At 41.6% G+C, this 24,919-nt stretch overlaps 1 protein-coding gene across 2 annotated transcripts in view; it reads right to left on the minus strand.

Annotated features, from left to right (window-relative positions):
* The window catches only part of LOC126475492 (uncharacterized), a 206,276-nt gene that overhangs the window by 96,465 nt on the left and 84,892 nt on the right, over positions 1 to 24,919 (minus strand). The gene's annotated exons all lie outside the window — the stretch shown is intronic.

The following is a 24,919-nucleotide window of genomic DNA, read 5'->3' on the forward strand; positions in this document are numbered from 1 at the left end:
AGCAGCAGCAACAACAACAACAACAAAAAATGATGTATTTAAAAATGATGTATTTAAAAATTTCTTGAGTTTTGTCAATTTCAAACCCAGCCTGGACCTCAGTTCCAACCAGGGAAGATATTTGCTCAATTTTGTATTAAAACATTAACCATCAGATTACACACTGTTCCTTATCCAATACTAGATGATCATATTGAGCATCAGAAATTTACATACATGTGTTCACATATGAAGATGAAGGGCTGAGTACTGTGGAAGAAAATGGAAATTGCATACACACGACACTATGAGGAAATTCCACTTATGATAAAAGGTTGTTCCCCAGCCTCAGCACAGAAGCTAAATGTACCTCACTATCCGGAAGCTCCTGTCACCAGTAATATTTCAGGATAGGTATCATAATTCCTTTCTTCCATGAATTAATGTATGAACAGTTGCAGTGATTACTTCTGAAATAATATACTTTACTTTGTTTTTCATCACCACCCACATATTTTCTGATTTTGTGATACAGGTGATATATTGTAAGAATTATTACAATGAATGTACTTTGCTCTCTCTGATAATGCATTTAACTCTTGGCCAAAAAATGTGAGAGAGAGATTGAAACCAGATGGATTGCAATGAAACATTTAAGTGCTGCCTGCCTGTTAGCCATGGTCAAATGTTAGATTCCTCCATGATGATGGGACTCATTGTTTGCCAGGTTTAACAGACAGTATCCTGACAGACACACAACAGTGATGATGATCGCTATGTGATGTGACACGACACTCATTCATTCATTTGTATTCCACAGATCCCCCATTAAGAAGGCAACCTTAAGGACGATGGGGTGAATCAAGGTATACATTAGCAAAAGATAAGGAAACTGTACAGAGTTAATCCATATACTGTGTTAACCATCAAAGAACACCCACCTCATAAATTTAATAAAATTATTTTAAAGGAAAATCACTACTTTGAAAAAGCTACTGCCTCCTCTTTTATACTAAGTAGCTACCATTTAACTGCTATTGGTAACTTAATATTTACTTTAATGTAATGATATTTTTAAACAGAAATAGAAGTTACCTGCATCTGTGACTACTGAGCCCTATTTACAGTACTTTACCAATTGTCATGCAGCTTTGTAATAAAAATTGCTTATTGCTGGTTTGCTAATACAACATTTCCAATCCTTCAATGTAAATATTCAGATAATTTATAGTAAAAGTGGTTAATCAGAAATTTTAGCTTTCTTTTGAATTGGTAACAGGAATTGCATATAAAAATAAACCAACACCATTGTCTTTTGGTCATCACAATGAGATACACTTTCAAGGCTAAAGCACTGTTAACTGAGCTACTCGATTAGTTGATCTGCACACTGACAATTTAAATTTGTTATCCAAGTGGGCACCAAGCAATTTTATACAGTATGTTTCATTTAGTGAGAGATTGTTTACTTCTAGTGCTTACAGGTCATTATTGCTTTTGTTTCTAAATGCATAACCCAAGTTGTCACTAGACTAAGACAAACAGTTGATTGTGGGTCAGTTGTAGGCCTGTTCAGCTAACATTCAAGTTATATCTACTAAGATTGAGTTTGGACTCTTAATTAGTATGTTTATGTCATAAGAAAACTGTAGTGCCATCACTGCCTATACCATGGCCCTTGCCACCATGTGTCCACAGATCACATGTCACACACCCTGCAGCCAGACATTCCTTATTCATAACCTGCATATCCCAGCTGGACAGTTCAACCTTCACAGTAACACAGCAGGACCCCACTGCTGTACCTAAATCAAATAGGTGCATGGCTGTGCTGCACCAAACATGCTGTGTCACACCACCAGTCTCATTAACAGTCGGCATAGCCCTGTGCTGCCAAGGCTTTGTAAGCACACACAGCACCCCACTTGGCAGCCTCATCTTGGAATTCACACCATTTGGGTGTGAATTCTATCTATTGACTACGCCTGGAACTGGACTATTCAGGGACTACTACTACTACTACTACTACTACTACTACTCGGCACTTGAGCCTTTAGGTTTATCTACAAAATTTGCTGATCATCATCATCATCATCATCATCATCATCATCATCATCATCATCATCATCATCATCCAGTGGTGTCACAAGCTCAGTTATTGAAGTATTTTACTGTTTTCTGTTCTGTTTTTCTGTCTTCACTTGTAGAGGAATAAACCTTGTTAATTACTCTGTGCTTTTGTTGTTTGTTGTTTCATCATTTACAGATACATCGAAGTAGTTGTGACAGAGGCTGGTTATTGTATTAGTTTCTGTTTTCTACATGATGGCATGTGCACACTTTCCAGCCCTGTGTCCAATCACATCTGATGGAGGATCATTGTAGAGTTATTTTTTGTTTCCAGAGCAGACAGTTTTGATCTTCACATTTTGGGCGAAGCATCTTTTTGGTTTTTTTCTTTCATACATCTCGTCTACTTTATCACTTTTTTTTTACCAAGGTAGCTATCTGACAAGAGGAAACTGTATTTTTACACAAACTTCCCAAGTTTCAGTCAGTGCAGTTCGCTCAGCTGATGGACAGAGTGACACCGTTTTTGAAAGACCAACAGCTTCTGCAGGAAGCCATGCTTCAATGCTTTAACCAAGGTAATGACAACAAACTTTGAGCAACTTCACCTTTCTATAGTTTCAATGAAGCCATAGAGGCGTGGGTCACATACATACTGCAGCTGTGTCAATACTTTTTGGTCTACAACATGTTGGATAATGTTCAACATTTCAACATTCACATTTTTTTCTTGTGTTGGTGTAGACAACTTGTGCACTTTCATTAAGCTTTCCCTCCCCCCTCCCCCCACCCCCCAATCAGCCTGAATCAGTCCCTTTCCCCAATGTCTTTGCTGCTCTTGTTAAGTATTTTGACTCCCCGGTATTGGTCGCCACTGCACAGTGTAAGCCCTTTCAAACCAAGTACCGACTTAACGCAGTCCTATCAGCAGTGCCTCACGAGTTACGGGGCATGACCTACACCTGCAAATTTGTGTGTGTCCCTGCAGGATGCTATTGCTCAAAATATTACTCATTAATGACTTTGGGTGGAATTCCTTGAACTGTTGGACCATCACTTGAGTATGTCTTTTGTATAATTGAGGCATAGGAATTGTCTGACACCACAGTGCAGGAAATGTTGCCACCTCATCTTTTTCCTCCAGAGAGGGCATTGTAAGCAACATATGGAACACCCCTCAGTGTCAAGATAGGGATGCTTGTCATTTCTGCCAAACTAAATGTGTCCTTTGTAAAGCAATTGGGCACACCAAGATGTTTTCTAGAAGAAATTACAGGACTCATCTGTAAACATGGACACTCATGGTTCTGAAACAGTGAATGTCCATAAAGTTAATGTCAATAATTCTGCATTCCTGGAGTCAGTTTCTGACAAGTCATTCCACATTCAAACCTGCTGTAGCATTTCCACTGCACATGAATCATTCCAGTTGCCCTCAACATCCCTCTGCTTGTGTGAGAACCAAAGACACTTTTCATTCAGCCACATATTCAGAATAAGGATGTGGATACCGGAGCTTCCATTACATTGATCAAAAGGTGCACATTTGAACAGCTTGCTATGCCCAATGTGCAGTCTGGTAAGCAAAACCTCCTTCCAGTGGCGAGGCTGTCACGAAGTCCGCCAAGCTTTTGTGGTCGGTTTGAGTGACCGCAGTTTGTTGTCAGACACCTGCAACCATTCAGTCTCCCACTTACGCATGATGCATCTGTCAGAAAATGAGATAATGGCACGCAACAGGATGGGACATTGATGGACAGCACCATCCCAACATGCTTCCTTGGCAGCTTTGTCAGCCATGTCGTTACCCTGTATCCCAACGTGGCCAGGTACCCAGCACAAGATCACCACCTTGCCATGGTGTTGGAGCCACTGTAAGCAGTCATGGATCAGCTGAATCAGTGGGTCTACTAGATACATTTGGTGAAGCACCTGCAGTGTACTAAGAGTGTCAGAATAGACAAGAAAACTCTTACAGTGATGTCTGTGAACCCGCCCCAGTGCCATTAGAATGCCATACAACTCCGCACCATAATTTGTAAATTGTTCTGGAAGACCCACTTTAAAAACTATCAGGGAAAACCACAGAACATCCAAGAGCATTCCCCTGCTGGGATCTATCTGTATAAATAACAATAAAATGATGGTACGTACTTAAAATAGATGAAAACAAAGTTGTAAAAACCATATCTGGAGTACAATTTTTCAGGTACTGTGTCAAGTTTAAACGCACTTTGGGCCTCCAAAGACCCCAAGGTGGCAGTGTGTTCCATCCCTGGGTGTGTATTTTCATGCCCAAGAGACCCAGATCCTTGAGGCAGGCCGAAGCATGTATACCAAATGGCTGGGTCGCGTGGGGTCGATTCCTGAATAGTTGTTCAAAGGCGGGTTGGATCACTGAACTAAATGCCAACGACTGAGGTGACGCTGACATTTTCAGTGCCTGTCGAGCCAAAAGGATATGTTGCCAAATCCAGAGCGGTGGTTCACCAGCCTCTGTGCACAGACTCTGAACTGGGCTGGTCCAAAAGGCTCCAGTCAATATTTGAATGCCCACATGGTGGACAGCATCTAACATCTGGAGGTAGGAAGGACGGGTCGATCCATAGACCATGCCGCCATAGTCTAAGCGTGATCGAACAAATGCCCTATAAAAGTGTAGGAGGCGGGACCTGTCAGCTCCCCATGTTTTTCCGCTAAGGCATTTGAAAATGTTCAACAACCAGAAGCCCTTTGTTCGTAGGTCTTCCAGGTGTGGGAGACATGTTAAGTATGAGTCAAAAAATAGACCCAAAAAGTGCACTGTGTCTTGAAAAAGTAAAATATGGTCCCCCATTGTAAGCTCTGGTTGGTTAAAACTCCAATGAGCACGGTTAAAATTGACACACACAGTCTTCTCAGGTGAGAACCAAAAACCACTTGTCTGGGACCACGTTTCCAGCCTCCTAATGCTGAGCTGTAGCTGCCTCGTCATCGTCATAAGATCAGAGGAAGAGTAGAAGATTGCAAAGTCATCCACAAATGAACAGCATTTGACAGGGCTCCTGACTGCAGAGAAAATGGCATTGATAGCGATGGCAAACAATGTAAGATTGAAGACACTGCCCTGGGGCACACCATTCTCCTGAACATAGCAATCAGATATGGCATCACCAATGTGATAACAAAAACGCCTGTCCTCTAGAAAGGATTGGATCAGAAGTGACAGGCATCCATGTAGTTAACTTTCACAGCAATCGCTTGGATGGTTGTGGCAAGAGGAACAGCAGAGGAGTGGTATCTGTCATCAAGAAAAATAGCCACTCCACCTTTAGCCCTGCCGACAGCAGTATTGTCTTTCCCGTATATGTGGTAGCCCCGTAATGTAGATGTGTCTGTGACTTTAAAATGCGTTTCTTGTAAGCAGATGCAGAATGGTTTATCCTGGACCAGCAGCTGCAATTCTTCCAAATATGAGCGATATCCATTCAAATTCCACTGCAACACAGAAGTCACTATGGAAGCCATTGGTTAGCGATGATGGTTCTTTCCTTTCTCCCTTGTAGGTGGTGGTTTACTGGGGAGGTCAGGGGGAATGTTAGCTCGTTCCACATTCTCTAGCTCTTCTGATTGGAAGTCCATACCTTCAAGAGCATAGTCACCACCAGACAGGGAGAGCGCTCGTTGATCTGAAGGCTTACCTACCACTTTCTTGGACTTAGAACCACTTTTAGAAGAACGTTTTTCTTTACTGTCAGGAGAAGGAGGCTGCCTGGGTTGCTGGGACGACTTATGTGGCTTCTGAAGGTGGGGAGTGGTGTGTGGCTTAGGTGGTAAGTCTACTGCTGATGGCTTCCAAGTGACATCAGTTGCAAGTGGAGCATTTCCCTCACAGATACAGTGACAAGTGCATGTGCTCGTACTTTAATCTGTGGTCTGAGTTTGTGTGAAGGCATCACATTTAGCTATTGGTGTTTGAATTTTCTTTTCCTTGTTGTAAACCCCACACTTTCTCCTCCACACTGGGTGATCCCAGAGCAGTTAACACATTTCGGAGGAAGTGTGCAAGAAGTCCCTGACTTGTGAGTAGAGTTTCCAAAATTGCCACATGTAGCCTTCCCGTTACATTCCATAGTGGTATGGTCAAATCTTTGACATTTATAGCAGTGCATGGGGTTAGGAACAATTGGGAAAACCTTAAGGTGGATATAGCCAGCAAGGCTATATTCTGGTAATTCGGGAGTACCAAACATTAGTATAAATGTTGCCAATTTTTCCAATTTGCTGTTGACTCTCCTCGTATAATTCTGCACCTCCTTGATGCCCACATTCTTCCACTCTTCACACAACTCCGTGGGGTCCATCTCCATTATATCGGAGCAGGTAACCACACCCTTACTAAGTTAAGCGTGTTACGCAATTCAGCCGTGATTGGGTAGTCACCTAAGGCCTTACATCCTAGAAGCTTAGATATTTGGGTAGAATTAGCAGTTTCTACCAAAAGCATTCCATTACATAGTCTTTTGACATTTTTCAGAGACCCAGCAATACCTTGTTAATATAGAAAGGGGATATCTTCTCAAAGCTTCCCCCATTTTGCTTGATTACAATTAAAGTGTTATGGCACACTAATGCCCTGTTACTATTACTCAGAGACTTCTTTTCGGAAGGACTGATGAACCGAGCTCTCTTTGAGGAGTGGGTGTAGGTGTTGTGCGACAGTACATCCATCCCGTCAGAAGTAGTAGTTTTATGAGAAAATTCCATAAGGATCCCATGAGATGCTAGGGAAACAACTGTTGACCCAGGCAGAGCCCTGCATGCCTGAGCAAGCCTGATTCAACTGGGGTGCGGCAGGTGCCCCAGAGGTGGCTCACTGAAGACTGTTTTACATCAACAGCCATTCACCTCCTCAGCACGCAGCACACCTTGAGGTTGAGGGTTTAGAGAGAGAGAGAGAGAGAGAGAGAGAGAGAGAGAGAGAGAGAGAGAGAGAGAGAGAGAGAGAGAGAGGTGGGTACCTTCCTTGCAGTCCAGGTGGTGAAGCCAAGACCCCCGTTCTCCGAAACACACACCATTCCACCGCCGTGCCACACAGTGGTCATTGAAGTATGACCAGAGCTTATGGTGACAGAGGACTGGTGGTACTTACCAGTCCCCAGCTCAGAAACCCCGAGTTCGCCAAGCCCGTACTCAGCAAACAAATGCTGAGCCCCTACATCCAGTAAATGCACCATAGTTGTGGAACTGCAGCAGTCTAAGTTGTGGTGGGTTCTTTCCAGTCTATGGTATCTGCCAAACCACAGATGCACAAAAAACAGTTTTTCTTGATTTCCGCTCTATTTATGTGGTGTATGTCTGTCGTTAACTGACTGACGAGCTCTGTGTCTGAACTGCATGGCAAACACTTGTTACTACTAGCCTGAAAAGCAGAGTATCTGTTTGCAGCCAGTCTAAATTGTCACAAGGTGAGCTTCAATTTGTGGGTGGTAATTAATTGCAAGCAGTTCTGTCATATGGACTCTGCCACTGCTGTGTTTGTTGCAATTTTTGGAAAAAAAAAAAATTAACAGATACCAGTGCTGGTCAATCTGTAGGTGTAGGGCTGCACCTGCAGCTGTTTGGAAAATGTCTATGACTACTACCAGGTGCACAACTCTCACAGAGTTAGACTCTAGTTACAGTCACCTGAAGATTGCAGAAAGCTCATACCAACTCCAGGGTTTCTCAGGCTTTTGCTGGCCCATTGTGTCGTGGCCTGCTTGTGTCTTTGTGAGTGGTGTTTGTATAGATGGCAGTGATAAAAATTGATTCCTCAAAAAACATCTTAACTACTGGTAGTCTGTTGGGTTTGGAAAGGCTTGTAGAGCTATCATCTTCTATCGTAAAGGACAAATGCATCTACCAAAACTGCATTATCTAGGAAGGTCATTTATACTTTGCTGTTGGTGCACTTCCTTCCTTCATTATTATGTCATGGCTATGTCATGGCTATGCAGTCACAGATTTACACTGGTGTCCAAAATTAAAGCAACAAAAGGAATATTTGCAAGGGTTCATTTATTCTGCCACAAAATAATAGAAACATGAACAACAGTAGACAAAAATGTTCTTTGTTTTTTCCAACTTAATAGAGTCTCACACATATTCTGACAACTGGTTAATGTGCTCAGTGTGGGCTGTGACCACTTCTGGCAGCATCACAGGCCTGACAATGATGGGACATCCTTTGAATGATGTCATCAGTCTCATGATGAAGCAGTAATGCCCATTCTTCCTGCACAGCTGCTCACAGCCTTGGAGAGTGCTTGGTGGATGCTGTAATTATGCAAATCGCCTCCCTAGTGCATCCTAGATGTGCTCTATGGGATTCAAACTGGGAGAGTGACCAGGCCACACCATGCATGCAGTATCCTACATTTCCAATGTAACATCAACCACCCGTGCTCTATGAGGTCAAGCATTATCATCCATCAATATGACATTTGGGCCTACAGCACCTCACAACAACTGCAGATGAGGTCCCAAGATCTCTTCACAATACCTGACAGTAGTTAAACCTTGATGATTCACTCATACAATTTCATGAAGAGGGGTTCGGATGGTAAACATAATCTCTGTCCATACCATTATAAATCCTCTTCAATCTCGGTCCTTTTCCACAATGTTTGGGTCCCTAAGTCATGCTCCATATTTCTTCCAGATATGAATCCTTTGGGAACCACTCTCCAGACTAAATCAGGCCATCATTTGTCCACCATTTGACCATCCAGGTGGCATTTTCATGACCCCTCTTTAGATATTCCCGTCTGTGAAGACGCATCAGAGGGAGACACACAACATGTGTCTGACAATAAAGGTCACTTTGCCGAAGCCTTCTGCACACTGTTTGCCTTGATACAACATGTTCAGTGTATGTTGTGACCTCATGTGCCAGTTACCATGCAGTACTAAGGCAATAATGTTGCACCCTCATGGTCAAATAACAGTCCTCTCTTCTGAAGTTTCATGTCGTCAGTCCTGCCCTTGTCTTTGGGATACAGTTTTGGTCCCTATAAACTGGTGGCATACCCAAGAAACAACAGAATGATTCCCATTAAGCCATTGAACCAGATCAGTTTGTGACTGTCATGCTTCCTTTCTTTCTAGGGCCCTCCACTACAGACAGTCTGTTAGGTATCTTCTCTGAGCCATACTGCACCATCTGTAAGTGGGTACACAGCGATTGTGAATGTGGGGCTAGCTGGCAAAAACTACCTCATTTCATAGGTGCCCTGACAACATGATTGGCATGGTTGTCTGTTGACATGATTCTCCATTGAGCAAAATGCCATCTTCCATGCAGAATACATACATACAGTTGACAGTTCGTATCACTCTCAGGAGCAACTGACTGTCTTCACTACCACAGTGGTGGCCTTATACAGCCCGTGGATGGCCTCTGATTGGTCGGCAATTACACACTGCTGTCAGAGACAGTGTCAGTATCTCTGCTGGTGGTGCCACTGCTTTTGTGGAAACAAACACTGCAGAAAAGTGTCTGCTGCTTTTCCACATCAAGTGCTCGTTTCCATGCATTGCTCAGATAATATTCGCTATCATGGTTAAAGTTCTTTATCACTCATTCTTATTTCAACAGCCTCAACAGTTTTTGCGATTATGTCATGAATTAGACACAGGATGGGGAAATAGTGGTTTGTTGCTTTAGTTTTGGGCACCAGTGTATTTCCCACATGTGGTGTTTACATATTCAAGCATCTGGTGAGAACACTGTCATCAATGTATCCAAAGCAAACCAGAAGCCTGTAACACTTCACGCACAAAATGTTCCCACCTTTTTGTGGCTTTTGAGACTAAACAGCATAAAAAATTAAAATAGGCCAGAGGGTACATTTACCACCATCTTTGGGATGACAAGGTCACAGGAATTGTTGTTATACACTTTGTGGCAGTCTATAACACTGATGTATGCATAGCACATAATGCACACAAAATCTTGAATTTTTGGTACCGAGTAACTGTTTGAGACTGTACTTGCATTTCAAGTGTGATAATTACCACAGTGGTGCCACGGGTCATCTTTCTTGCCAATAAGATGCAAAGGTGAAGACCGTAGGCCGTCAGAATGATGGCTTAGTCCATCTCCGAATAAATGCTTTAATATAGCCTTTGTCTGTTACCCACTACAGGGTAATCATGCAGACTAGTTGCAAAATGGGTTAGCCAGGTGTGGTATAGATGTAATGTATAATGTTGCGTTTTATGCCACTGTACTGTGCTTGAATCCATAAACTGCTCAGAGACTTCTCGACCTCAAATGATTTTCAGGGATGAGCACTTTCCTTTTGTAATTTATCTATTTCCATTTTAGCAGCTTCCAATTCTCTTCCTATGGAAGACAGTTTGGATTTCAAATCTAAGTGTTCATTACTTAATTGTTCTTTTCCATCTTTTCATCCTCTCCCATTTTCTTGTGGGATATAAACTAGATTTCAAACCACAACAATTGTTCTTTAATTGCGAAACATCTTCCGCATTACATTATGGAGCTTCAGATTTCATCTCAAGTGTGAATAGCATCTCTGTATTTAAATTTAATATCGTTGATGAAGTGACAATGTTTTTCTTGTTCTTGCTTGTAACTGATATCTGCTGTGGGTTTTCGTAGGTATTGATGTTGATATTTTCTGTACCATGCTATAAGCATAGCAACCCCCTATACCAGTTAACAGTGCTGCCCTCAACTGTTCTGTACTCATACTTTACTCAAATCTACCATTAATGCATAATATGCAAGGCAGTTGGCACCTAATGTAACATCAGCAACATCTCAGACTACAGACATTCATGTGAAGGAGGTGGTGTGGCCTACATCAATAGTCAGTACATTGTGACTGCAGGCAGCTATCGCCAAGTTGTTTACTGCTTTTAGGTGCAGATATTCATCTAGCTTACTGTCAGGTGCACACAAAGCATACAGACACCAGATCTGGCATCAACCAGGAAGGTGATGCCTGCTCATCTGTCTGATAGGTACAACTATTTTGACACAGCAGCATGTGCAGGGAGCAATAGTTTTTGTGGACCTTGTGTTAGTTAGCTATATGTTCCACAGATAATTTGAACAATTCATTTATCAAAATGATGTGGAACAAGTCAGTCTACAGGATATTTACATATGATTTGTGTTAACAGCATTGAGCATTCCAATGAATCTCAACCTGGCACCCCCCTTACCAACAATTAATTTTATATGATCACTCCACTTCAAATCGTTCTGTATGCATACTCCCAGATATTTTACAGAAGTAACTGCTACCAGTGTTTGTTCCACTATCATATAATCATACAATAAAGGATCCTTCTTTCTATGTATTCGCAATACATTACATTTGTCTATGTTAAGGGTCAGTTGCCACTCCCTGCACCAAGTGCCTATCTGCTGCAGATCTTCCTGCATTTCACTACTATTTTCTAATGCTGCAACTTTTCTGTATACTACAGCATCATCTGCGAAAAGCCGCCTGGAACTTCTGACACTATCTACTAGGTCATTTATATATATTATGAAAAGCAATGGTCCCATAACACTCCCCTGTGGCATACCAGAGGTTACTTTAATGTCTGTAGACGTCTCTCCATTGATAACAACATGCTGTGTTCAGTTTGCTAAAAACTCTTCAATCCAACCACACAGGTGATCTGATGTTCCATAGGCTCTTAACTTTGTTTATCAGGCAACAATGTGGAACTGTATCTAACACCTTCCGGAAGTCAAGGAAAATGGCGTCTACCTGGGAGCCTGTATCTAATATTTTCTGGATCTTGTGAACAAGTAAAGCGAGTTGGGTCTCACACGATCGCTGTTTCTGAAATCCATGTTGATTCCTACAGAGTAGATTCTGGGTTTCCAGAAATGACATGATACATGAGCAAAAAACATGTTCTAAAATTCTACAATAGATCGATGTCAGAGATATAGGCCTATAGTTTTGCGCATCTGCTCAACGACCCTTCTTGAAAACTGGAACTACTTGTGCTCTTTTCCAATCACTTGGAACCTTCCATTCCTCTAGAGACTTGCGGTACATGGCTGTTAGAAGGGCACTAAGGACATTAATAGTTATGTCAGAAAAACTTCTCAGAATTCTGTTTTAAATTTCACCAATGCCTCATAAGCTTTTGCTTTTTAGAATCTTTATAACTATGTTAACTTGAGTGAACAGTGTTCAAACTCCTTCTAGTTACTTAAAAATTTGTGGAATGAGAGTTTCAGTACATTCTCTTGCTTCTTAAGTTGAACCACTGAATCCTAATTTCGCTTCTACTTTTATGTTATTAGAAATACTTGCAAGTTATGAAATATTAGTCACAGGTTTCTCACATAGTTCGGTGGCAGTAGTGGTGGTGGTGGTAGTTGTATTTGTTCTTGTCATTGTTGTTGTGACTGTAGTTCTATCTCTTACAATGGCTGATTTTCCTCTCCCCCATTTGGCAATATCCCATACAGCTTTAATCTTATCACCTGCATTGTTAATTTTTGTCAGGAGATTTGTAAGCGTTCATTAAAATAATTCATTAGTTTTTGTAGAATGCAGTACTCAGATCTTGAGTTATTCTAGTGCATACAAAATTGTCTCATTTTCTCTTACAGTTATTTTAATCATCCATGGGTTACTTGCCTTTGTGGATAACTTTTTAGGAATTCTTTCAAGTATTGACAAACTTACTATACAGTATATTTAATTTCACATATTGGCATCTGTTTCTCTATACATCTCATCTCATACCATCTCATTTAACTTATTCTTTAAACATTATGCCCTATTCTCTTTAATAAACCTCACTGCTTACTATGAAAATCCCTCAGAGCTCCAAGGTGCTACATAGCTTATTTCCATGTGTTATCCATCATATCAGATAGTCCATTGACAATTTGGTATACATTAAATGTCAGCCTGAGCACTGTCTATAAAAATCTTATGAATCATGGTCCTACCTTGCTGCATGCAAGTCAGATAATTACCGCTGAAATCAGATTGAAACAACCAATAATGATTACAGTTCATTTTTTAGTCATATTTTAAGAAATCTACAGTAAAATCTCCACAAACTACTAACTGTTTCTTCTTGTCTGCTTAACAGTGCATCTAAAACCTCACAAATAACAAAGTTTCCTAGGGATCTGTAAAGTGTTGCATTTGCAACTACTCACAAGCACACACTTCTAGGTTCTGATCTACACAAAAACTGCTTGATTCAATATTTTTTACTGCTACCAACTTTTACACTTGTTTTAGTTGCTCCTTGTTGTGTTCACTTTACACAAAAATGATGCTAGCCTATAATCCCTTATATTTAACTTCTGTATCCCTGTGGTTTCATGGTGTTCAGAGAGGCACAGAACATCGATCACTTCAGAATTTTCCACATCGCTAGTCATACAAGAAGCTCATCTACCTTGTTTTTCAGCACCTTAATATTCTGATGAAGAACTGATTTTATTTTTCTGGGAACTGTTACATATATTGCATTATTGTTCTGTTGTAATTTCTTTCAGGACACAGGGATTTTATCTTATGTGCTTGTGGTTCCCCTTAAACTTTCTGCAAGTCACTCAGCTAATCTGTCCTCATCCTTCAAATCATATCTAGATGTACTTCTCCCATGGATGTACAACTGTGGTGGTGCAGTTTGTTTACTGCTGCATGGCGATGTTTTGCATGTTTATCTTGCATCCATGGCTTGTGCTCTGTCACACACAATGCAGGTAACAACTGTCATTTGGGTTGGCAAGTATAGATGTGGTAATAAATCACTCCATAAATTGTGAGTATTTAGTGTCTATAAGGTGCATATTATGTGACAAAATTGTTTCAAGTGGTATTAGAACATGCTCAGTGATCATGGTATCACTCATATTGCTTTGCAAAAATAAATCAAGAAAACCTTTCATGTGCTTGTGCAACAAAGTTTAACAGATGTTTGGCTGCAACTGAAATGTACTGTGCAAATCGTGAACTTTTAGTACTAGAAACACTGCAGAATGAACTGAAAGCAACAAGAGAACATGTTCAGTTATTGGAAAATATGGTTAAAAGCCTGTCTGATTCACCACTTAAAGAACTTTGACAATTTCAGGAGCAAAATGAACAAAAGAAGCATGCAAAACCTAAATCTGCTTCAAACAATTTTAAAGTTCCGTTAAGAAATAGATTTCAGTGTCTCATTACAGATTGTGAAGTTAATAATGACGAGTCCGGCAACTCGCACCGAGATTATTTATCTGAATTGGCGGGAAGTAAACGCAAAATGTTGGAAAAATGTAACTGCTGTGACAATGTAACGATTTGTCAGCAAATATATTATTTGATAGGTGTTTTAAAGTATTCATGGCACACTTTAGTGACTGCATTCCAACAAGTCCTGAAAAATAAAGTTCCAAAAAGACAAAATACGTGGTATACAGAACTGCTGACCACTCTGAAAAACCAAGTTATGTTGTTGCACAATGTTTGTTGTAGATTGAAGACTAATCAAGCTAAACTAGCCTATATTACATTTAGGAATGAATATAAAAAAGCAATCATAGAAGCCAAAAAAGTACACAATCTCAGAAGTATTGAGAAATCCACTAACAAGTGCAAAGCTGCATGGAAGTTAATAGTGTTGCTAAAGATGAAAGAAATGTTACAATTAATATTTCTCCCCAAAAATTCAATGATTATTTTATTAAATCAGTTGAAGAAGTAGGAAGTAGTAGTGCCAAACCTGAAATCAGCTCATCACAGTTACTGTCAAAAAATAGTTGTAGATACCAACAAATACAAATATCTTCAGTTTCTCTGAGGTCTCACCAGACTTTGTATTAAGAATAGTGAAGCAGTTAAAATCATCAGACAGTGTAGACATATATGACTTATCCTGTAACTTACTGAATAAAGTTGTAGGCAGTATAACGTACCCCTTAACACGCTGTATAAACAAATGTCTAGCTGAAGGATATTTTCCTGATGAGCTTAAACTGTTTAGGGTAGTTCCAGTTTATAAAAAAGGGGATAAAGACTCTGCCTCAAGTTACCGACCAATTTCAATAGTCCCATCTTTTTCTAAAGTTCTGGAATGCACAATTTACAAACAATTATCTGATTACTTTGATAATATAAGCATTATTAGTGGATCTCAATATGATTTTTAGGAAAAGCATGTCAACAATTGATGCTATAGAGGCTGTTGTAAAGTACATCCATCAAGTATTTGTCACTTAAGCAAAGCCTTTGACTGTGTAGAACATACATTACTACTTGAAAAATTGGACTTCTGTGGTGTTAGAGGTAATAGCCTTAAACTATTAAGATCATTTTTACAGAACCGTAAGCAAGTAGTCTGTGTTGGTAAAGAATTGTCCATTGTAGAACTAGTCCAGGTACATGTCCCACAGGGACAGCCTTAAAACTTGTGTTACAGAGACAATTGCTCAAGTATCATACTGGTTTAAAGTAAATGGATTTTTGCTTAGTGAAAATAAAACTCAGCAGATAGTATTTAATCTAAAAGACAAGCTACCGTCCGATGATCCTGGTTATGTTAAGTTTTTAGGGGTATATTTGGATGACAAATTATCTTGGGGTCAACATGTCAAGTATCTTAGTGGTAAGTTGTCTAGGGTAATCTATCTGTTAAGGTGACTAATGGATTTTGTATCTAAAAATTATTTTAGAATATCCTATCTCTCATTCCTCCAAAGCATAACAACCTGTGGTATAATTTTATGAGGAAACTCCAGTTGTGTGCGTGACATCCTTCTACTGCATAAGAAAGCAATTAGGATAATTAGAGGCTCATCATATAAGGCAGACTGTAAACCTTTGTTTTCTGAGCAAAAAATGATGGCCAAACTCTTAGGAAACATTCCTCGCACACAAATAAAGAAAAAATGTCATGTGGACATGTGTCTGTAAACGCTTAATTTCCATGTTAGAGCTCAATTAGTTTCGTCAGTATGTACTGTACTTCCTCGATTCACCGCCAGTTGGGCCAATTGAAGGAAGGTAATGTTGACATTGGTGCTTGTGGTGACATGCGACTCATTGCTCTAAAGTACTAGCATCACGCACATCAGTATATAGCATCAACAGGTTAGTGTTCATCACAAACGTGGTTTTGCAGTCAGTGCAATGTTTACAAATGCAGAGTTGGCAGATGCCCATTTGATGTATGGATTAGCACGGAGCAATAGCCGTGGTGCAGTACGTTCATATCGAGACAGATTTCCAGAACGAAGGTGTCCCAACATGAAGACATTCGAAGCAATTGATTGGCGTCTTAGGGAGCATGGAACATTGCAGCCTATGACTTGCAACTGGGGAAGACAAGGACACCTGCAATGGACGAGGCAATTCTTCGTGCAGTTGACGATAACCCTAATGTCAGCGTCAGAGAAGTTGCTGCTGCACAAGGTAATGTTGACCACGTCACTGTATGGAGAGTGCTACGGGAGAACCAGTTGTTTCTGTACCATGTACAGCATGTGCAGGCACTATCAGCAGCTGATTGGCCTCCATGGGTACACTTCTGTGAATGGTTCATCCAACAGTGTGTCAATCCTCATTTCAGTGCAAATGTTCCCTTTACGGATGAGGCTTCATTCCAACGTGATCAAATTGTAAATTTTCACAATCAACATGTGTGGGCTGATGAGAATCTGCATGCAATTGTGCAATCACGTCATCAACACAGATTTTCTGTGAACGTTTGGGCAGGCATTGTTGGTGACGTCTTGATTGGGCCCCATGTTCTTCCATCTACGCTCAATGGAACACGTTATCATGATTTCATACAGGATACTCTACCTGTTCTGCTAGAACATGTGCCTTTACAAGTACAACACAACATGTGGTTCATGCACGATGGAGCTCCTGCACATTTCAGTCAAAGTGTTCATTTGCTTCTCAACAACAGATTTGGTGACCGATGGATTGGTAGAGGCAGACCAATTCCATGGCCTCGACGCTCTCCTGACCTCAACCCTCTTGACTTTCATTTATGGGGGCATTTGAAAGCTCTTGCCTACACAACCCCGGTAACAAATGTAGAGACTCTTCGTGCGTGTATTGTAGACGGCTGTGATACAATACGCCACACTCCAGGGCTGCATCAGTGCATCAGGGATTCCATGCGACGGAGGGTGGATGCATGTATCCTCGCTAACGGAGGACATTTTGAACATTTCCTGTAACAAAGTGTTTGAAGTCACACTGGTACATTCTGTTGCTGTGTGTTTCCATTCCATGATTAATGTGATTTGAAGAGAAGTAATAAAATGAGCTCTAACATGGAAAGTAAGCACTTCCGGACACATGTCCACGTAACATATTTTCTTTCTTTGTGTGTGAGGAATGTTTCCTGAAAGTTTGGCCATACCTTTTTGTAACACCCTGTATACTATGTCTTAATCTACATGAAAAAGAAGCTACCCAAAGCTAAATGCAGAGAAAATATACATTGCTTCAACACTAGGACGAACAGATGTATTTATACTCCATTCCACAGACACTCAAAATCACTGAACAGTTATGAACTAATGGGGCACAAATTATTTAATAAACTTTCACTAGCTATGCAAGATTTACCAGAGCAACCATTCAAACAAGCACTGTACGGCTGGTTAGTTGCTCACCCATTCTACGACAAAGGATTTCATCAATTGTAATATTATACCGTAATAAGAAACTGATTACTATTTTGCAACAGCAATTATATTTTACTACAAGTATGACTTTGTAGGATTTCACCAATCGTAATATTGCACTGCAATAACAAACCTGTTGTTCTTTTGCAACATTAATTACATTGTATTATATGTATGATCATATCAATTTTAATATTACTCTGTAATAACAAATCTATTGCTGTTTTGCAACAGGAATTATATTGTGTTATAAGTATGACTTTGTAGGATTTCATCAATTGTAATATTACACTGTAATAACAAACCTATTGTTCTATTGCAACATGAATTATATTGTATTATATGTATGACTTTGTCTATTGTCTTAATGGCCCAATGACAATAAAATTACTCTATTCTATTTCTATTCTAGGTTGTGAGTGATCCTGCTTTGCTGCACTACAGTGTGTTGGGATTTTAGATGTTTACTAGGTCCTCCCTGTTGCTGCTGGGTCCAAACCTGTCTGGCCAGAATCTCAACTGTGGAGCTATTCAAAAATGTTTGACAAGCTGGAGGAAATGGTGCTACTGCACTCTAGTGTCAAGTATGATGTCTGCAGGGTGGGGTCTGCATCAGGACAACTGTTCTTGGTGACTCCAGTGTTGTCTGTACTGTCAGCCATTTTTAGCAACATGTTTATTGGTTGATCTTCAAGCAGCCCAAGTGCTACTTGCCTTGGTGGTGGTAGCTGCTGTTGCTAAATATGTAACAACAAATCAAAATTTTAATTGTGTGTATTGAACTTTGTAGGTGCTACAAAAATTCCTACAGGGTTTCATCACCACGTTTTTCTTGATAAAGCATTTGTCTGAGCCACTGGTGTGACTATTTGATACAGCAAGGAATTAATTAAATTTTTAATGGAAAATACCACTACTATGAAAAGGAAAGTTGCTACTCACCCTATAGCAGAGATGCCAAGTCGTGATAGGCACAACAAAAAGATTCACACAATTATAGCTTTTGGCCATTAAGGCCTTTGTCAGCAGTAGAACACGCACACACGTCTGCATTCTCAGAGAATTGACCAAAACGTGCTTACACACACACGTGCACACACTCTAGAAGAAGTGAAATAGCTCTGCAATAGAGGATAGTTTGCTTGTCTTCAGTTTTGTAGTTTGGTTTTGGTTGGTTGGTTAAAGGGGCCAAACTACTAAGTCACGAGTCCCTTTGTCCTCGAACAGACTGTAGATCAGAGATAACCACCTGTGTAAAAAGATGTATTGCCACCTGTGTAAAAAGATAGGTCTCTCAGGAAATACATTCAGAGTCAATAACTGACTGTGAAGGTAGATTTAGGGTAACCCTATAAAGTCAACATAAGTTGCTAACACATTGCTAGAACACCACCACAGACATCAGATTGCTACTTCCTAGTGTTTTGAAGAATTCTATACCCTCAGTGACCATATTTATGAAATTAATGTCTGTTAGCAGTGCAAGCAGTGTCAGCACAAATAATGTAATTTATCTGTATTTTGGTGTTTATTACTGTTTTTGAACTCTTATCTTATGCTACTATGAAGAAGAAATCTTTGCATTCCATGGCCACTGCCACAGTGTCTAGGGACAGTTAGGTTGGCAAGTTATCAACATATTACATGTTATGTAAAGCGCAGTGCATTTTCAACCTGCAACTTTGTCCTTTGGATGATGTTACTCTAAAAATGTCGAGAGAACTTACTGGAAACCACAGAGGTAGAAGGGATACTGCTTCAGTAAGACTGTGTGTTCCTGGAAATTAGACTTTTGGAAGATGCATTAAGATGCAAATTTTTTCAGTTGATTCAGTGAGGGGTAATGCATAAGTCACACCTGTGAGTGAACAGCCCTTACTCAACCAAGTAGTTTTCCAAATTCTATATTAAAATTTTCCACAGATCACTCAATCATACTGTTTGAAGAGTAATTATTTTCGCATTCGTGTGGGGAGCGTTCTCAAAATTGTGTGTCATTTTCTCCTTAATTGTAAAATTAAGCCCATAATATCACTGCATGATCTGTAAAATCCTTTCACAAAAAGCCAGAATCACAAATGACGTTACTGTTAGACTAAATTTATCAGAATTGCAGTGCATCATAGACCTTTTACCTTGTTTGGAAGCACTGACTGAAGGAGATGTCAAGGTGGTAATGTAATGACTACGGGTCTACCTTCTAATCATCAATACTTTTATTACACGACAAACATACAGGTCGAAGACTAGGCAGGAACTGAGGTCCCAGAAGTATACAAAGAGAAAGATCAACTCGAAGACATAATACACATATGATGTTTTGGCCTATCGATCCGTGGATCAACGCCACATAGCGCGCGCTGCCTAGTGGGGGCAATGTGTGCCGCGAAACTTTATTTTGTTGGCACGGAATGCCGACATGGGCCCAGGCTTGGCGGTCGCGATGCCTGTTGCGTGAGACAAAGTGCTCTGAAATAAGTCTGGTAGAGGCTCACACACCTGGATGAGCTAGGTTGTGTAATTTGTCAAACACTTGCCTCTGTAGAGGTTTGGGTATGAAGGGACGCAGCATACCAGTTGATTCGTCACACCAAACCTTGCCTATGACACTGAGAAAGGTGGATCACACAGGTTTGAGTGAAGAGCTGTGATCGGAAATTAGGTCCATAGTGTCTGTGTCGGCCAACTGCAGCTGAGGCAAGTTAGAGAGGTCTATCAGAGTTGTGAGAGCACCGACATGCGACAAAAAAATCAGTGACCACATTATCTGCACCCCTTGATGTATCGTATGTCAGGGGTAAATTGCAATATAAAGTCCAAATGCCGGAAGCATCTAGGTGGAGGGTCAGTCGGGGGTTCTTTACAGAAGCAACCAAAGGTTTATGGTCAGTTAAAATGTGTAAGTCTCTACCCTCAACCTCAGTGCGAAAGTGTTTCACAGCCTCGTAAACTGCCAAGAGCACCCTATCAAAGGCTGAGTACTTTTTCTGAGTGCCATTGAGCTACTTAGAAAAGAACTGAAAAGGAGAGGTAGTATCTCCGATGGTTTGGCTGAGGACAGCACCTACTGTGGTATCACTGGCATCCGCAGTAATAAAAAAGTAGCGTCCGGATGCAGGTGGGTAACAGTCACTGCGTTTGTTAGTAGGTGCTTCAGTTTGTCAAAAGCTAGCTCACTTGTTTGTCACTCCCAGCCACCCAACAGTTACCACTTATACAAACTTTCACCGTCCACGCCACAACCCAACCTAGCGGCCGCTGCGCACACTGTACCACAGACAATTGCCTCGTGTTCCATGGCAGGGGTCCAGGGGACTGGGCGGATACCGGTCGTATTTTTTGCCAGCAAGGGCACCTGTTAGGGGAGCCTGAACCTCGGCTGCAGCAGGGAAGTGCTTCCTATAATAGTTAACTGTTCTGATGAACCTGCGCAGCTCCTTAAACGAGTGAGGGCGTGGCAAATCCAGAACAGGTTTGATTTTATCCTCGGGAGGAGTGAGGCCCTTAGCTGACACGATGTAGCCTAAGAATCTTACCGAAGTCTGGTGCAACTGGAGCTTCTTATTATTCAGTTCAATACCAGCAGTGGTAAGAGTGTCTTTAATAATCTGCAAATGTTCCTTGTTCTTTTGCAAAGTAGGACTGAAAATAAGATTGTGGTCCAAGTAAACGAAACAAAAATCCAGATGAAACAACACCTTGTTTATGAATCTCTGCCAAGTTTGTGCAGCGTTGCAGAGGCCAAAGGGCATGAACCAGTACTGGAAAAGGCCGAAAGGTGTTGTAACAGCTGTCTTTTCAATATCCTCTGGTACCATCAGAATTTGATGATAGGCCCTCCTACAGTCCACAACCGAGAAACATTTGGCACCTGCAAGAGCATGGTTAAAATCCGTGACCTTAGGAACCAGGTACTTGTCTATGATAGTATGAGAACTCAACTTAGCATAGTCGCCAACCATAACGCCAGGTGCAGTCGCTTTTTGTGGCGAAGTGGATAGGTGAGGCCCAGCATCTTGCAGATGGTTCAATGACACCACCTGTTAAGAGATCGCCTATTTGTTTGTGAGCCACTTTCATGAGTTCTGGCTTGAGACGGTGTGGTCGGCAAGAGATAGGTGGTCCGTCTTGCAAGCAAAGTTTGTAGGTGGTGCCGTCTGTAACCACGGAAATGTGCGACGCGGTACACGAGGCGACTGTCTGTGGCATAGTGTGCGCGGCAGCCACTAGGCTGGGTTGTGACACGGACGGCGGAAGTTTGCATAAGTGCCAACTGTTGGTTGGGTGGGAGTGGCAAACAAGTGAGCTACGTGAAACGAGGTTGGTACACCGTTATTAACCGAAGGCGCCGTTGTCGAGCTCGGTGACGGTAGCGGGTGGAAATGAACAGCTGATGGCAGTAAATCAAAAACATTAACCTGCGCCTGGGATGTTAGCTGGCCAAACGAGGAGGGGGATGAATGTGCACTCGAATTAACACAGAGCTGGCAGGAGTGTGGACACTGTACAGTTCATGTGGCACACAGTCACAAATGCACTCGGGCGCGAGAACACTGTAGTGGCAAGGACTAACATTGTGTGTTGCTGAGGCGTCATCTGCTGCAAGCTACTGCCGTGCCGAAGATAACTCGTTACTTAAGTCGTCGTGGTGATGGCGTATCTCAAGTTGTTCCAAGCACAGGCGTGTAGACTCGACATGCTCCGTGAGCCACTTATTGGTCCATGACAAGAGCTTGGAGGAGGGGTTTCTACACTTCCTAGCCAGGTGGACCTGTTTAGCAGTACTATTGATACTCGACGAAGCACACGGGATGTGTTCCTGCGTAGGGTGGTAGAACACTGTATTCTTGACGAGGTCAAGCCACAGTTTGTGGCGTCATAGAAAGTAGATGCCCAAAATGGGATCATCAATGTCAGCGACCAGGAAGGATCACATCAGGTTGCACTCAGGCGAGAGGGACACTGCATATGAAGTAGAACCTAAGCATGACAAACTAGATGAGTTTACAGCAGGTAGGACAGTTTTGTGTAGTCAGATCTTTTCAGTAGCAAGTGAGATGGAAGTAGGGAAACATCTGCGCCCATGTCAATGAGAAAGCTTGTGCCAAAGTTCAAGTCGTGGATGTAGACTCGTCCATTCGAAGCATTAGTGTTGGACACTGAATGGAGCGTGGGACGTCGCCTGTTGTTTACGTCACAGGAGGTGGCACCGCTGCCTACCTGCGGTTGAAGTTTGGGTAAAAGCACAGCGGTTTACAATTGCGTGCTTGTTCCCCAAATTTTGCATGGAAGAAACAGTATTTATGGGCGGACGTCTGCTCCTGCGAGTGGTCAGATGGCGTTGGCCCAGAATCTTCCGCGGAGTCAGATGTGCTGTTGTTGTGCAGATATGAAGGTGCCGGTAAAGCGGCAAGCTTGACAGACTTAGGTTTAGTGGGGCATCCACGTTGGGGCCCTGGTTGTGGTTGGAAACTGGCGTAGCTGCCGGACTGCTGGGCACGGTGTTCACGTAGTAGAGCAGAGTAAGCTCGGTCGGCAGCATGCAAGCGTTTGCTATTTGGTCTATCTTCATAGGTGGAGGTGGCCGTTTGGACAGACAGAGGCAGCTTTTCTGTACAAATCTTGGTAAGTGTTCCGTCTGTCATGTCACATTCACCAACGAGAAGTCGAAGGCATCGCCACAGCTGGGATGGAGATCTGTCACCGAGGCGTTCTTCATAGACGAGCTGTCGAACCTTTTCTCTTCCTGTCTTGGAGACACATTCCAGTGTTGCTTGTTTAGCTATAGCGTACTTCCTGTTTCGGAGGAGGTGACTTAACCAGGTCATAAATTAAGTAGACACATTCGTGGAGGTGGTTCATGAGGCATGTGAAATGGGCATTGTCATCAAGTGCACATACACTCAAAGTTTGCTCGATCACGTCAAACCAGAATTCCGGGTGGGCAGGTTTGAATGCCAGAAGTTTCGGTAGATTCGACGAACTGGTGGTCGAAGAATGTGGGCAGCCGCTCGCAGACGCAGGAGTAGGCAAGTCAAAGTTGACTCTGCATCATGAGGGCAGTAGAGAGGAAGCAGACGTGCCAGCTGTGTTCATAGTAGGGGAAGCGAAATCCATTAGCAGGAAGCCCGGTGTGGAGCGAAGCGGGAACGGTTGTTGCAGTGGAAGATCAAAGTGGTCATGGCGGTTGCTCGACAGGTTATTATGCAATTGGTCCTCCACATCTGCAGCGAAATTGTCCATCACAGAGTCACTGATGAGCTTGGTGGAACCTGACGTGCTCAAATTACTGAACTGATGAACACTTGAAGTAACAGGCTGGCGAATATCCTTCACATAGTGTGCAACCCGCATGGAGTGATACACATGTGGAGCTTGCACATTCAAAAAGGCGTCCTGTTGTGGCACATTATGAAAAGTATGCTCCCCACTATTTACAGTACTTGCATTAAAGTTCGGTATCAGTGTATAGTGGTTTCTTGTACTGCTGTGTGCCGAAAACTGAAGCACTTCAAGGCTAACAAAGCCGGAGTCGGAGATCATTGGCGTCATGTTCAAAACCACTGCACCTGACGAGGTCCCTGGGGTTCTCGAGGCTATAGGACTGTGGAAATTCACGTCGAGCACCAACTACAACTAGCGTGCTTGAATTTAGTTGCTGTTGCTGGTGAAAACCGGGCGGCAGTGGCATGTTGTAGAAGGCCATTGTGAAGCGGACAAATGTCCATGCGGAATGCCGAAGCTGGCTGGGTAGTCACTTTGTACTCGGTTCAACGGATCATTTTAACTTCAGTGTCATCACTGAAGGAGATATCAAGGTGGTAAGGTAATGACCACGGTTCTACCTTCTAATCATCAATACTTTTATTACATGACAAACGTATAGGTCGAAGACTAGGCGGGAACTGAGGTCCCGGAAGTATACAAAAGCAAAGATCAATTCGAAGACATAATACACACATGATGTTTAGGCCTATCAATCCGTCGATCGATGCCACAACTAATCGTTTTCTGGTGTATCTATCACATTATATTATCCCATATTTTATTGTGCAAATACACAAATTGGTATATATATATATATATATATATATATATATATATATATATATATATATATATATATATATATATATATATATATATATATATATATATATATATATATATATATATATATATATCTGTGTGTGTGTGTGT

Source organism: Schistocerca serialis, chromosome 4 (assembly GCF_023864345.2).
Source record: "Schistocerca serialis cubense isolate TAMUIC-IGC-003099 chromosome 4, iqSchSeri2.2, whole genome shotgun sequence".
In the NCBI taxonomy this organism is placed as follows: Eukaryota; Metazoa; Arthropoda; class Insecta; order Orthoptera; family Acrididae; genus Schistocerca; species Schistocerca serialis.